The 15,916-nt window shown below is 38.5% G+C and overlaps 1 non-coding gene across 1 annotated transcript; it reads left to right on the top strand.

The window, feature by feature from the left end:
- The first annotated feature begins 6,087 nt into the window (after window positions 1–6,087).
- LOC145781476 (U6 spliceosomal RNA) lies at window positions 6,088–6,189 on the top strand. The gene has a single exon (XR_014290766.1). It is a non-coding gene; the product is annotated as a U6 spliceosomal RNA (small nuclear RNA).
- Window positions 6,190–15,916: the final 9,727 nt, after the last annotated feature.

Genomic DNA, 15,916 nt, shown 5'->3' with positions numbered 1-15,916 from the left:
CACCAACGTCTAATAAATTTTCAACTTTGAACGAGGAAGTTTAAACCGTACGCTGATAAATCACAACTGCATAGGCCCTAGGGAATGTTTCCACTTTCCAGCACATAAATCTATTTTCCAACCGATTAACGAATGTACCGGTATGTGAACCACGAAGATTTACAGCATGTTCTAGCGACTTCGGTATTTCAAAAATTTCTTTCCAGACTTTGACCACAGACTAAAATTAGACCTTTGAACCTTTGCAGAGATCCGCAAAGTAGGCATTATTATCATAGCTATGGAGACACGAATAGGAAACTGAGACTGCTATGCAGTGGCGTAGCAACGCAATATGCCGCCCTTGGATTTTTGCACGAAACGCCGCCCCCTCAACTTGAGGTAGAGATTTACTCTGCTAATCTCTTCTGTTTTTCTAGCAGAGACAATTTTTACGAACTTCAAAATGGCTCCTTCATACTTTTTAGTTCCTCTTCTCTAGCTTTCTTTTTCTTTCTAAAAAAATCTTCACTTTCTTTTACTCTCGTCATAGGCAAAAATTAACTTTAAAAAATTGCAACTGAATCTTCTTCTGGAATCTGCAGCACATTAGTTAAAAACAATAACCATCATTGCAAATATGCTGAGTTAAACTAAGTCATCTATTTCAGACCTGAAACTTTAAACCTTTCACTAACCTAACTCATCTTCACACATGAAGATGGGGGAATCTCGTCTATCTACCACAGACAGATGGTAAAGGTGGCAGTTGACTCGATGACCTCACCTGATTCCTGTCTCCTCCCGAAAGTGCAATAAACTGAAAACTAATCTGAACTTAACTACCAAAGCTAAATTGACTGAAAATTGATATAGCTTACAATTTACAACCGACATTCCATCGCATGAGTATCATTAAACCGTCACAAATACCACATGGTGAGGCACAACCTAAAAAAGTTGCAAATTAGTTGATAAGCATAGGCCTAACTTGTTTAACTTTTTGGCTTCACTTAGATCAGTGTTAACTTAGGTCGTTTAAGTCTGAGTCTATCCGAGAATAAATTAATGTGACTGTCTTTGTTCGTTTAAACTTTAAAACGTTATCACATTTTGCCGCCCTCTAACAACGTGCCGCCCCTGGATTTATCCACAAGATCCAATGGGTAGTTACGCCACTGCTGCTATGATAGCCTGCACGCAAGATTTGCGCTGCTGCATAAGTTTGAACTGTCAATCTTGAGCGTTTATTAACAAAACGGAATCTAGCCATCATTTTATCATCTCGCCGTTTACAGCTTTCCGGTAAATTTAAAGGCTGCCCAGTTAAATAATCTACAAATGGCAACATGTTATAACGTTAGATCATCTTTTGAAATTACATATCACACTCAGTATAGTCTATGACTGAGTGACTAAGCTTTCTTCATACTGTAGCTGCAAAATAAAGCTTCTGCCAAAACAGTTGGGACCAACTGACCTGGTGAATCCATTTCCCTATTTGTAATCCTTGCGATAATTCAAAGGTCACAAGTACATTGGCAATCTGAGGAAAATCTTTCATAACAAGAGAAAGCCTAAGCGAAAATAATGTAAAGTACAACCTTACGAAAATGTTACTCTAATTTAAACTTCACAATAAAGTACCATCACTCGAAAAAAAGTCTGCTTCAGATGCAGGATACAGTAGCTACAAAACACATGACTGATCAACTCATCACCACACGTTTAAAACACAAAATGAGACTCAAGAGCTGTTGTTTGGCCACTCCCGTGTAGAGCATAATTTGCCTTCACTCAATCCCTCTGCAAGATGCTGCAAAAAACATAGCGTGCTTGTCACCACAACACACTACCTAATAACGCATAATAAAAACGCAAAAAGATATTGTTTTGCAGAGACTGCGTTCAAGCTATGACAGCTTCTGATTTCACAATCACAAAGCCAGCAATTAAAGCAATTCAAGGAAAGAACGTGATGACGTGAAACGTTTAGTTCATTTTATGTCTGACCATCAGGAGCCTACTCAATACAAAATAAATTGTTTCTTAAATGATGTCACACAAACGTTACATGATCAGCTTTTAAGCAATAAAGTTCAAAACATCATAAAAATATGTATGTCATTAATTAAGAGCCGCCGCTGTTGGTAATAGTCGTGGAATGACGCGTCACGAGTTACCTCGTGTATGCGTAATTGCGTATTAAAGCGAACAACTGAATTTCATGAAACGAATTTTTTCAGTTGATGATAAGGCCCTTTAGAAACCCGAGTACCCGACTCGTAACAATGCAGGCACAATTGCTTAAAATTGTCCAAAACATTACAGAGGTTTGGTACGATGGAACTCTATCTTTCACTCAGCGTTGCCATTAAAAAGTATAACAATAAAACGCAAAGCTAAGAACACAAAAAATAAACGGTAAAAGCGGAAGATAAAGAGCAATACTGACAATTGTAAGTCAGCATTGGAAAAGCTTTTCTGGCGAGATTCCCAACACATATCCGCGCAAATACAACATATCACGTCACAGCAGAAACAACAGAAAAGCGCCACAAACGAAAAGAAGGCAGATTGGTTACCAATATCGCATCACCAATGCGTGTTATTGCCTGAGTTGAGAGTACGAACACATAGACTACGTTTGTTGGCTTTAAAAATAATGTTTGAGCAGTATATTTTTGAAAAAGCAAAGTCAGCTGAAAAACAGCGTTGGCTATGCTATCTGCAGTTAAAAAGAATAAATATGGAAACAGTGCAGGGCCCGAGCCTTGAACAATAACACAAGTCCACCATCCTTCCCGTGTCCATCCTGCAGTAAGAAGTTTCAACGCACAGATAGGCCTCAGTCATTTTCCCACCCATGCACGCTAATAGTAATGACATAGAGTCATAGACCTACTAAAGCGTAATTCAGACTCGTTGGCTAGCTTCGGAAACAAAAAGCGAACATCACTGCTATAGTTTTATTTATTGTCACGATACAACTTCCATCAAGAAAAGAAAATATCTTCTCGCAGGTGTCAAACACACAGCAATGCTTGATCCAACTGTTAAAGTATATTTGCGCCAACTCATTACCCGATTTATACCCACTATGTTATGCAAGAAAGAAAAAAATCGGCAGAGTTTTTAAAATCTTCAGCTTGACCCGACCTGGAATCGATCTCAGATCTACCGGCTCCACAGCCGAAGGCAATAACCACTCGGCCACAGCTGGTGGCGAAGGAAAGACAATTACTCTAACTTCACGAGCCTTCCAACATTAATAAACTTTCATTTAGGGTTTTACAATGCTGGATTCTTGGACTTGCAGTGTTGTTTCTAATTTATGAGACCGACTTTTCAGAATGCCTTGAACGGAGCAAAGCCTGTTATATGTTTGCTGATGACACGCATTGTACTGCAGGAAAATGAAAACACGTCCAATCTGCATAGCATTGCAAACACGAAAAGCAAAAAGGTTACATCAGGGGTGTGCAACGTGCGGCCCGCGGGCCAAATGCGGCCCGCGAAGAAAAATTGTGCGGCCCGCGAAGATGTGCCAATTTTGAATTGTGTTCGGCCCGCGAAACGTGTTTATAATTTAGTTTAGTCTGGTACGTGCGAACAATTCATTATAGAGTGGATTATTGTACATTTCGCACCTTCTGTTAACTATTTTAAAAATCTCCCACCGGCCACCGCTCATCCGATTGTTTTTAATTATTTGGAACGTCAGTAGATCAGAGGCACAGATTGCACAGAGAAAAGCTCAAACTATGAAACCGTATTCTGACTGTAATTTTGTGAAGCAGTGTCTTATCGATGTCGCAGAAGAAATGTGCCCTAAAATAAAGAGTGAGTTCGAGAAAATAAGTCTGTCACGGTGGACGATAGCGAGGCGTAGGCTATAGATGATTTTGATTGTGATATTAGTGACACTCTCAGAGATAAGGTGAAGAACTTTGTTTCATGGAGTTTTGTGATAAGTCCAGCTTATGCGGAATCGCAACTGATGGTGCTTGATCCATGTCCGGAACTAGCATCGGATTCATAGGTCTCTTGAAGTCTGCCTTGAGGAAGAAAAAAATCAATGATGACATAGCAATTTTTTATTGTAAGTTATCATTCACTAGAAAAACTTGTGCGCAAAATCCTTGAAGTTCAAACACGTCTTGAGTCCGGTTATTACGGCAGTAATTTCATTCGAGCACGAGGGCTCAACCATCGTCAGTTTCAAAAGTATCTGGATGATCTCAACACGACACATAAAGATCTACTGTACTTTTCCGAGGTGCGTTGGTTAAGCAAAGGCTGCATGTTGCGACGATTTTACGAACTGCGGAAAGAAGTCATGAATTTTTTGATTTTTACCGCAAACATCTCAACCAAGATGACTTTCCACATTTGAAAAAATTCATGACTTCAAAAATGGCTCTTTTTGGCTCAACGTAGTCTATTTGTGCGAACAATTTTTTTCTAAAATGGACGTCATAAAATATCCCTATCGATCGGTTCTGACAGGCGAACACCTGGAAAATGGACTTCGAATTGCGAGCACTTCTATTAAAGTAAATCTGAAAAAAGTTAACCAGCTGCAAATTTCTCACTGAACTCAGTAGTAGGTGTGAGTGTGACAATAAATTTGAATAAGTTAGCAGTTTTCTTCAGAAATTTATGCGTCTTATCTTATTATTTCTGCAAGGAATAACCTCTAATAATGCCATAAGAATAACATAACAAACAAACTACTCTTTTGTGCCTGCAACTACTATAAAGCATAATATGTTAAAATGTTAAATAAATGTGCGGCCCGCGGTTTCACCCAGATATTTATATATGGCCCTCCTGTAATAAAGGTTGCACACCCCTGGGTTACATGATCAACCAGTCGATAGTCATTAAATGTCTCCTAAACAAGCACTCGTTTGTGGTATTAATCTCATTTATCGTATCACTTTGGCTTTAGCACTGCGCGAGTTCAGCACTTTGTAATAATGCTACAATTCCATCACTATTGATCTAGCACAGGGGTCACCAACCTTTTTTGCATGCGGGCCACTTTGGCACTAAGGAGAGCTGTGGCGGGCCGCACTAATAAAATGTTAGGTAGGTTGACTCTTATGCTAGAAAAGAACGCATTTCGTACCCAGTATCCAGCGTTACATGTTGTTCATATTTAGGTTAGAATGCCGTAGCAACAAAATTAATCGAACAACGCTAATACTGCCAGGCCAAGCTCCTTTTACAACACTTTTGACTTTTTTAACCATGCCTAATAAATAGAGGCCACTTGTTTTGTGCACTTATAGCGAGGCGAGCGGTTTCATCAGAATATTCATCGCAAAGCAAGAGTGGTGTTGTTACTTCGCTTCGCAAAAGATATCTTGCAATTAACAGTTTCAGTAAACAAGGAAATGTTTGACACATCGCAATACAGGCAACAATAGTGACCTGCAAACATATCAGCGAAAAATAGGCTCCAATAACGGGGAAAAAGAAACCAGGTACCATATTCTTTTGTGTTGTCGCTGTATGTCAGGGCATCCGTTGGTTAACCACTGCCTGGTGTCGTCATCGATGGAAACTAGGCCTTCCATACCATGAGGAGGTCTGTATAGCCGGCAATCCTTGATAATGTGTGCTGCCGTCTGCATTTCACCACACTCACAAGCAGCACTCTCTGCCGACGAAAGCAAGTACCTCCACGTGGCCGCCCTCGCAAGTACCGACTTTGGGAAACTAAACTTGCTACAACTGTCGCTGTAAAGTTATGCGGAAGAACAATCATCAGAATGGCACCCCCAGACCAAGCACAGCGCCCTTGTCAGGGCGAACAGCACCAGCTGTTGTAGGTCAAGGAGTGACCATTCTGCAACTAAATGTTGAAGGCACCACCAACGCTAAACTAGACATCATCACACCAGGTACCATGAAACAAACGCTTGTGGAAATCACCGAAAAATCGTAATTTATGAACAGTCTTCCCTCTAAAAAAGCAATGAGTTGGTTTTTCATCCTTTTTGTGAGAATCTATAAAACCGTCTTTCTTTTATTATAAACAACTGTCACTTGCGGTGCTCATCAGCGTGGCAAGAATTTGTTGATTAACAACATTTTTCAGTACTTGCTTCGGCAGTACATATACTATAATTGGAATGATACAGATTAGCATGGCTCCTGCGCAAGGATGACACGCAAAATCGTGAAGCTTTCCATATTTTTCATTAAAAAAAAACACGTTTTGCAGTAGGCCTACTAAGCTAAATATTTTCATAATACAATCAGAAAAACTCTCTAAATTTATATGTAATATATTGCCAATTTATTATAAATTGAGTTGGCACACCGACCTATTTTGCCAACAAAAACTTGCATAAAGAAAACACTGCTCGTGAAACACAATAACGGTGAAACTCGCACTAGTGTTTACATGACATTTGCAAACTTAAAATAAGCAACCCTATGCTCACAGACAATTTCAAAATTCGAAAACAGACGTTTTAATCAACCACTGGGACAGTGTGGCTGGACATCGCATTGGAATAACTTTAAGCAACCCCCACCTAGAGCTATTATCTGATTGGTCGGTCGGTGGAATCGTATACAATGCGAAAATATGCTTCCAGGAAAGTATTTTTTGCCTTCGTGCTCTTTAACTCCCTCAAGAAAAGTATTTTTGGTTATACTTTTGAGCTGATACCTTCCGCGGGCCGCAGCGATACAGCGTGGCGGGCCGCCATTTGGTGACCCCTGATCTAGCAGATTATTACTCTTTGAAGAACATCGCCATCCCTAGCAGAGATCGCTATTAAAGCTAATGTTATGTAAACTTGGACATTCTATTAATCGTTTACGTTGGAAGGCATTTTTCTTCGATCATAAGCTCGAAAATTCACAACTGATATACGACCAGCATTCCGGTTTTTTTACAATAAACTTTAAAAATTTTACATTATTTCTCTTTTTTTTTGTAAACTTAAAATTGTTCTAAAGGCGTTGCGTGTGGCGACCATACCAAAGCTTGAACGAATTATCCTATTTCGGTCTTAGACCGAGGCCGCTTAGACACTTTACAGCTTTCACGTTTTGTAGCTTCTACCCTTTTCTGTACTTCTGCCTTGTTGCTTATGTATTGTCTTTGCTGTGATGGTAAGAAATAAAAAGAAACTAAACTTTGCCACTGACTTCACATCATGAACAAGAAACATGGGTGCCCAAACAAATGAACTTGTTTTTACTTTGTAGGCTATCACATTTAAGGACAACCTTCTTTACGCCTCCATTTACGTTGAGTTACAGTGAACCAACATAAATGATTAGTATCTGACAAAAATTACTATGTAACCTAAAACTTGTCCACAACTGGTTTACTAGTCAGCGAAAAAAGAGAAGGCCTTGAACATGGCCACATGTTTATCATCAGTCATCAACGTCAGCACTAAGCGTGCTTCAGTGTACCGTTAATCAACAGTTCACCTAGTTTTAATACAAGAAATATAGCCAGATGGTATCTCTTCAAAGGTTTTGGTCTAAATTTTTGAAGTATCTAAATCCGGAAATGCACTCCTTGTAAAATGACTGTGAAGGTTATTAGTACAAGGAGCCAACAACAACAAAACTAGCCTTCCGCGGTATAAAACGTGGAGCGAACGGTTTACTAGTCAGCGAAAAAAGAGAAGGCCTTGAACAATGAACATGGCCACATGTTTATCATCAGTCATCAACGTCAGCACTAAGCGTGCTTCAGTGTACCGTTAATCAACAGTTCATCTAGTTTTAATACAAGAAATATAAATAATGGGATATCGTTTAAGGTGCATTTGTAAGATTCATAACTTTCCACGCAGTAAATCAGTCGACTTTCACATCGATTCAAGGTCTGTAGCAGTGCCGGTCTTTGGGATGTGCAAACCGTGTGATCGCACAGGGCCCACAATCTACTCAGAAAATGCAGTAATTTTTGTCATTTCCAATGGAAAAATTCAACAAAGCAATTAGCAACAAGAAAACATAGAGACTCAGCATCAAAATAGGTTGAAATTCGATTTTTTTTGACAGCGGACAGCACCATTTTACAGTAATATTCATACTCAAATTTTTGTTGAACATGCTCTCAGAATGCCCCAAATTCAAAGTAATTGTTCAAAAATTTCTGGGGCTGGTGCCCCAAGACCCCCTCCGCTGGGTGTCGCCTTCGGCGAACACGCCATCAGGCATAGCCCGCTGACCGTCAAACCACCCCCTCCCCTTTTAAAATACCAAGCTACGCTATTGAATTGGATCATTGTCATTGGGGCCCGCAAAGCATATTCCGCACAGGGCCCGAAATACCCTAAGACCGGCACTGTCTGTAGACGTTGTCGTCTAGAGATTTTTGCGGACCTGCATAGCAATGGTAGGCCTAAACATTATAAAAGAAATCTTAGATGCTAATTCTCTTTTTTGAACATAGGTTGATCTACCAACGCACTGACCAAATGTTTTGATGTGTTTCTCCGCAGTCGAGTGTAGCAAGAATTGACAGCGATAGACACGTGTTTTTCCTATGAACCTGGGCTCATGAGTATCGCACCACTAGTTCATGCCAGATGCCACATAGTTCTCAACCGTTGCTTTTGTCAGTCAATTGAATCGTTACTTTTGTGGACAAATGCTTTGATGTCAACATTTGCCAATTATATGTCGGCTAATGATTCAGTGATATGTTTCAAATCAATTTTGCTAACGTGAGCCACAAAACGGGACACGGCGAGAGAAGAATGCCAGTTCAACGTTTCTGTATTATATACATCTTGAAATAGTCTAATAAAGTCAAAGATAATCTTAAATGAAATCGTCTAATAATTTTGTTGATAACTTCTGACTGTTTTTACAAGCCTGGTTACTTCAAGCTTTATCAGCAAGCTCTTTAAATTGATCACTGATTGATTACCCTGTCTGGTTTGCTTGTTTTATCGTTTTTGTGTGTTTGGGCTACTATGGACAATTTTGTCTGCAATAAAATAGTTTGAAAGAGATCGAAACCGCTTCGCTTCTCGAGAACAACGCGCACGATTGCTAAGTGTTTCATACTGAAAAAAAAACATCAACAAAACTTGGATATAAAAAAGGCTATAATCCTACATCAAGGTAAATTGGCTTCAAAATTACCCGAGTAGCTAAGTAGCCTAAGTAGTTCAGACTAACTTTACTAAGACTAGCCTTGGCATTTGTATCGCAAGAAATATTATACGTCAAACGAGAAGATGACTTCAGTTTTTATCACACAGGTGAAAATATATCTGCCTGGCAAGCCAATTACATGTCGTTTTTAATTCAGTTAGTAACATTTAGTTCTATCTTGTTTTAACATCTGAAGACGTTGGGTCAATGTAAAAAAACGGCCTTGCTGACTGGGCATCATTCTAGCATGTAAGCGGCAGTGTAAACAACAGCACTAATGGAAAGTGGCAGAAACGTGGGAAATATATATTGAAGCATTTTATTACCATCTTTAAAAAGAAAGTAAACCTTGAAAACGAAACAAAATTTCGTCGTAAAAATGTTCAAAATATGTTCTTTCCTGCAGTCAGTTCTATATTCAGGCTTAGTTTCAAACCACCTTTCATTCAATTTGTATTTTCGAATAACACTTGTTTGGAATATCTTACAGAGAAAGTTTATAATAACTTATCAAAGTCAAGTTTTGCATTTGTACCAGTTGTGTAGATTCACGCAACATCAACAAACTTTCGAAAACAGATTAAATTTTACAAAGAAATATTGACCCAAGGTTGGCCTTAAATAGGCCTACTTTGACCTAACCTGTAGTACTACATCGCGTATACATTGAACTGCATAGCAACGAAACAATTACTCCACACTGCTGTGCAGTGCAAAAGTAAACAAGATTTCCAGCAGATTATATTTAGTAGCAGCAATTAATACGTATACTATGACGTCAAAGCCTCTCCTTCCACCACATATAAACTCCGTTTGACTCAAAGAAAATACAGAAGCAAGACTCAATTTGCATGTTCCTATCTCATCTAACAAAAGCGGTAGACGATGAAACGCGGCATAAATGGAAACAAACTTTGCGAGCTAAAGAAAACTAACCTAACATATGGCTGCATCAATGAAACTTTGTTCCGGTTCAGTGATTCCTGCTCTCTCGTTTACAGTTTTCCAGAATTTCTCGTCATTGTCGGTAATATGGCATGTTTTTAATGATTCAGTATGTTTATACAATCGTTATCTAATCTGTTTTAACAAACATATTTGCTTGTTTATCTTAGTCATTATAGCTCTCTAGCAACCTGCACGATTTTGCCAAATTCTTGCTATAAAAACGTTTCTGCCAGGTTTTTCCACTAAAAGCACTCTTGCACGTGCAAGTTCGTTAAGTGTCGGCATTTAATGACGATCAAATTCCATTGGCAGCAGTGATTTTACTAAATGTACGCAATATGCTCGTTCAAGCTACAGAACGATCAACGAAATTTGAGGGCCAGCAAAATCATGTTTTTCAACCGGCGGCAATATACGTGTTCCAACGCTGCAAAGAAATAGGATACCCAGTCAACAAATGAGTCCTTCTATTTGACATTGCAGACGTTGAATCAATGTAGAAAGGGAATTATTTGCCCACTGAGATTCATGCTAATTATAAAAAATATCCAATTAAATAAAGCGCTGTAATGCATAAGAGTAGCTTGCTGTGCTAAACAATGACTGCATGGCTGAGAACGTAGTTTATCTTAGCGGATGAAGCCTGTTGAATGATTAGATTTTGCGCTGAATTTAACTTAAGCTAACTGGCATTATGGTAGCAATCAATGTAGATACAATATGTAAACTATAATATATTATAATATCGTGTCCTTGCCTCACAGAGATAAGTCATGCATTTCATCAAATTCAAAGGTTTCGAAAACCGTATATGGCAAGTTGAATGGCACCTTTCGTGATTTTTCACTAAGATTCCAGTTGACTACAAGACCTGCCTCACAAAATTCTACTGCTGTTCAATAACAATTGAATAACTAGATACTCAGTCTGTTGATGCTCTATCACTGGTTGATCTACTCATTGTTGCAGAACCGTCTCCAAATGAGGTGACGTTGACGTGATCCATTCTCTCTTTTCTGAGCTTAATAGTGAAAAAACAGAGAAAGGGTAAGAAGAGAAAATCTGAACATGCGAGTGAGATGTTCGACGTAATTCTACTGTACAACGTTGAATTTACATGAGGATATGTAGATAATATAAATCGAGCTTTTGTAACCATTTAACATCGCTCCATCTCAGACAGCATAATCGACCATTTTTACATTTATTCAATATCTGAAAACGTTGAATCAATGTAAAAATGACGGATTATGTGGTCTGGGAACTGCCCTTTCTCAAACATTAAGGTTGCCAGATCGAAAAGTTTAATTTGGCCATAAAAATACGTGGCCATTGCTTTTAGTTGAGAGGTAAAGCTTATTTTATTATTTTACTTTCCATTATCTGATCGACGGGGATTTGGCTCTCCCATCGGCCTGAGAATGCTGCGCGGAGAAACAAACTGCTGACCATGTCGTTTTTGAATGTCCCATTTACAAGGCGACAAATGAAATACACGGCATAGCAGAACTACTGTATACGAAGCTACACTCACCTGGTTTTCCATCACCTGGTATCTGAGCAATCCTGTCTCACAAGAAAAAAGAAGCTTGGTCTTAACAACATTTAGGTTTAAACAAAAATTAAAAAAATGCAATTTGAGTGTCTTGTCACCACGACCACACTCAGATTCATACAAACGGAGGTGCAGTATCTCGCTGAGGCTGTCACGTTAAACTAATTTTTAGCTGCTAAAATCCGTATTCACTAAACTGTTACAATATACCAGCAACACCAGAAACATGCCAGCATATTAATTTAAGAAATTGATAGGCCTACGCTGGTTGAAGTCCAACTTTCTATGCACTCATCCGCAATACAAGCTGGATGATATGCAACAATATGCAAATCACAACAGTTGCACAAGACTGTGAATACATTATTTTTCTTCAGTGTAGTCAGTCCAACGGAAAAGCTCAGTCGTTTGATTCTCAAAGCAGCTACTGCACGATTAAAGCTTCTTAAAACTCAGCAGTAATAAAAACTGTAATTTGAACCTTGAGTAGATTAAAAGCTTGTGAACTGTAATCTAAACCACATTTGTGAGCTTTTCTGTCTGCGATTAAAGCTATCTACCTAACCTCGAGTGTGTTTACCGTCTTGCTACATTTAACTGATATCAAATTAACGTCGTTTAAGAGTCAAACAACTTATCGGTGGACATGTGAGCTGCCATTGGAAACGTAGCCAAGCCATGGCATATCATTCTTCTTACTCGGCTGTTAGAATTACTTTGTAGCTCAGAAGACAGATGAAAGAGGGAAGAGGGACAGTTTGACCCAACACATAGAATTTGAACGAACAAGCCAATGCAAAGCATGGGGGATCCAGCAAGTAGCCTTAGAGGGGAGATTTTAACAAACACAATAATGTATAGGTCTACATTGAACCGACATTGCAAATACACCGTGAATAAAGTTACTTTGCTTTGTTATAGAGGGAGCGATTGCCCCACTCGCCCCTGGATTAGCTATTAATGCAAAAGATATACCAGCACACAAGTCTTGCCCACGTGCATCCTGGAGGTTGATGTGGTTTCGATTTTGAAAGCTAAGCTAAATTTATTTTACATCTCTTTGAACTGATGGCTAAATAACCGCCACGGTAGCTCAGTTGGTTAGCGTGTGACTTCTGGAACGAAGAAGCTTCACGATCAAGCGGCGCTGGTTCGACTCTCGGGTTGTGCACTTGAGCAACACATTCTAAGAATGCGTAAAAAGCTTCTAGAAATATGCGAAACTACCAGGAATAACCTGTCAAAGCTTTGTCAGTTCGGGGATAGAGATTCAAAACCAACCAACCAACCAGCTGAGAGAATTTAAGTTGCCAAAGTGTGATCACTGAATCTCAAATCAGTGCAAAACTCCTAATATTTAGTTAAAAAAAGCAAATATTGCCCTATTACCAGTGTTGCCAGACGCTGTGCAAACTTCCAGCACAAGTACCAAAATCTAATCCATTATTTGTACGGTAACAATAGCACAAAAATAGCTCAAAATATACACAAAGACTACTGTACATTTTATTAGTACTGCTCAAACTATCAACTATACTCGCAATTTTGGCTACCAACAGATCGGCCTCCAGTCAAATTTGATAGTGCGCTTTGACATGGCCTGTGTATAAAGGCGTTGATAAAGGCTGCCATGAGATATACCTAGAACTTGAATGATGCAAGCAAAAAAGTTTTAAAACATCCAAAAAAACTTCGAACAACAATGAACGAATCAAAAGAATTCTTGGCTTGATCACAGAAAAAAAAAGAAAAAAAAAGCCAACAACTTCCAATATTTTAAATTAAATAAATAAATATTAAATATCAAACAGCAAAACAGAAGTGGTGGGAATGAACAATGTGAAACTATCGAACCATCAAAAGATACCCACAAGTCACGAAATATGCATCAAAAAGAGAAATTAGGCTTACTGGTAATAGAAAGTCAATAACAAAACAATCGTATCTTGGATAAAAATAGAAAAATGATTTTTGACAGAGATCTAGCGAAGCAAAGATGGGAAGAATATATTAGCGACTTGCATGGAGATGGGAGAGGAAATAGTCCTACTTTTGGCAATGAAGAAGGTGCACCACTATTGGAGTCTGCATTTGACGAAGCCGTAGATAAAATGAAAAACCATAAAGCTCTTGTTAAAGATGAATTAACAACGGAAATGATGAGAGCTCTGGACTGTAAAGGACTGAAACTTATTTATGACTTGTGTAAGAGCATTTATATGACTGGTCACATACCACTAGAAATGAATGAATCTACTCTTGTTAAACTGCCGACGAAGCCAAAAGCCACACAGTGTACAGAGGAAAAAAAGTGTTCTCAGGAAAGTTGTTCTCAGAAGAAATAGAAAAGTCATCGAAAGTGAAATTAATGAAACTCCAAGTGGTCTTATGCCTGGAAACTGGAAAGGGAACACTGGAAAGAATTTTTAATATGAGCACTGTATGTGAACGCTACAACCAAGTAAAGATGGATGTCTATAGATGTTTCATGGACTATGAAAAGGCCTTTTCAAGGCCAAATCATAAAATGCAGTGTTTGGCTGCTGATATACAGTAGGTCTAAATGGAAAAGATCTGCGACTTATTGCTAGGCCATATTGGATGTAACAAGCTTATATCTAGACTGAAGATGGCTTATCTGGTGCAGTTAGGTATAAAACGTAGAGTTCATCAGGGATGTATATCATTTCCATGTCTCTTCAAACTGTATACTAAAATGATATTTAGGCAGGTTGATGATATGGAAGGTATCAGCATCGGAAGTAAAAACGTATCCAAACTGCGGTATGAAGATAACACCGTCTTGTTTGTTGAATCAGCAGAAGCTCTCCAAAAAATTCTAGAAAAAGTAAACAATGTTGGAAAAGAATATAAAATGAAGATTAACGCAAAAAAGACGAAAATTATGATTATAACAATAAAAGAAAATGCATCAAGTTTAAATATTACTATTGACGGAATGCATGTCGAACGAGTCAAAACCTTTACCTACCTGGGACACACAATAATTGAAAAGGACAGCAGATGCGATACAGAAATATCGAGACGAATAGACATAGCAAGAAACAAGTTTGTCAAAATGAAAACACATTAACAACATGCAAAATTAACATCAACGAAATGCTATATCTGGACTACGTTACTGTACAATGCAGAAACATGGACATTGTCATCACAAATGATAGAACGACTAGAACCATTTGAAATGTGGGTTTATAGAAGGATAAATCACAAACAAAGATGTACTATTTCAAATGCAAACCAACATGAAAATTCTACAAACAATTAAAACAAGAAAATTAAAGTATTTTGGCCATATGATTTGCAATAATTCTATTCAAAGACAACTACTCGAAGGAAAAATGAATGGGAAACCAAATAGAGACAAACCACAAAGAATTTCTAATGACATTAAAGACTGGTCAGATCTTGATTACAAAACTGCAAAAGAAAAATTTCACGCCAGAGAAACTTGGCTCTTCATTGCTTCTAACCTTCCACGAGAGGAAGGAATGTAATGAATGATGATGAAACAAAAGAGGGTACCATCTTATTCAAGAGCCGCAACGCGCAAACCTTCTTACCCTTTCAGGTAAGATCGAGCTGATGACATAACACAAGCTGATGTCTCGCAACCTTTATTTCTGTTTCTTGGTGTTACTATCACTACGATGTATTAAAAAGATCAATACAATATTAATCCAAAATAAAAACTCTATAAAAGACTTCCTGGGCTGACTGGTTGAGATTCTATCGTAGGTTGTTGAATGTTCCTTGCTTTTGCTACGATGTATTTTCAGCAGTCTGAAGTCTTAGACGCTTAGAAACTTTACGATAATTGCCTCTACCCAGTGATCGATTTCGAGTAATGGGTAGTACCAAATTTAAGTCATAAGTAGAGTAGACAACCGGAAACAGACATTGCAGTCGGCTGCAGCGTGGGTCGGTGTACGTCTGAAGGCATACAGCCGTACACCGATGTAGGCTATAGCCCCAGGTCCGCTTTCCCGCAATGCAGGATAAAGATAATAAAACAAACAAAACAAAAATCTGTCAGTTTGCAAGGAAGCCAGATTTGACCTACCCTAATCTTTTTTGCATGTCATGTGCTTCGGCTTTCAAGAAAAGGTGTACGGAGTCAGGTTTTCTCGACTTCTGTTCCACTCTGACATCTGTGACTCCAAACTCCAATCCGACTCTAAACTCAAACCATTAATCACAATCCAGATTATTTACATCATAACGTAGCCTATAAGCTACTTTTCCTATCACCATCATGAAAAC

The sequence above is a fragment of the Aplidium turbinatum genome, chromosome 12, assembly GCF_918807975.1.
Source record: "Aplidium turbinatum chromosome 12, kaAplTurb1.1, whole genome shotgun sequence".
Classification (NCBI taxonomy): Eukaryota; Metazoa; Chordata; class Ascidiacea; order Aplousobranchia; family Polyclinidae; genus Aplidium; species Aplidium turbinatum.
The sequence above is the reverse complement of the archived record's forward strand: the minus strand, read 5'-3'. Positions and strand labels throughout refer to the sequence as shown.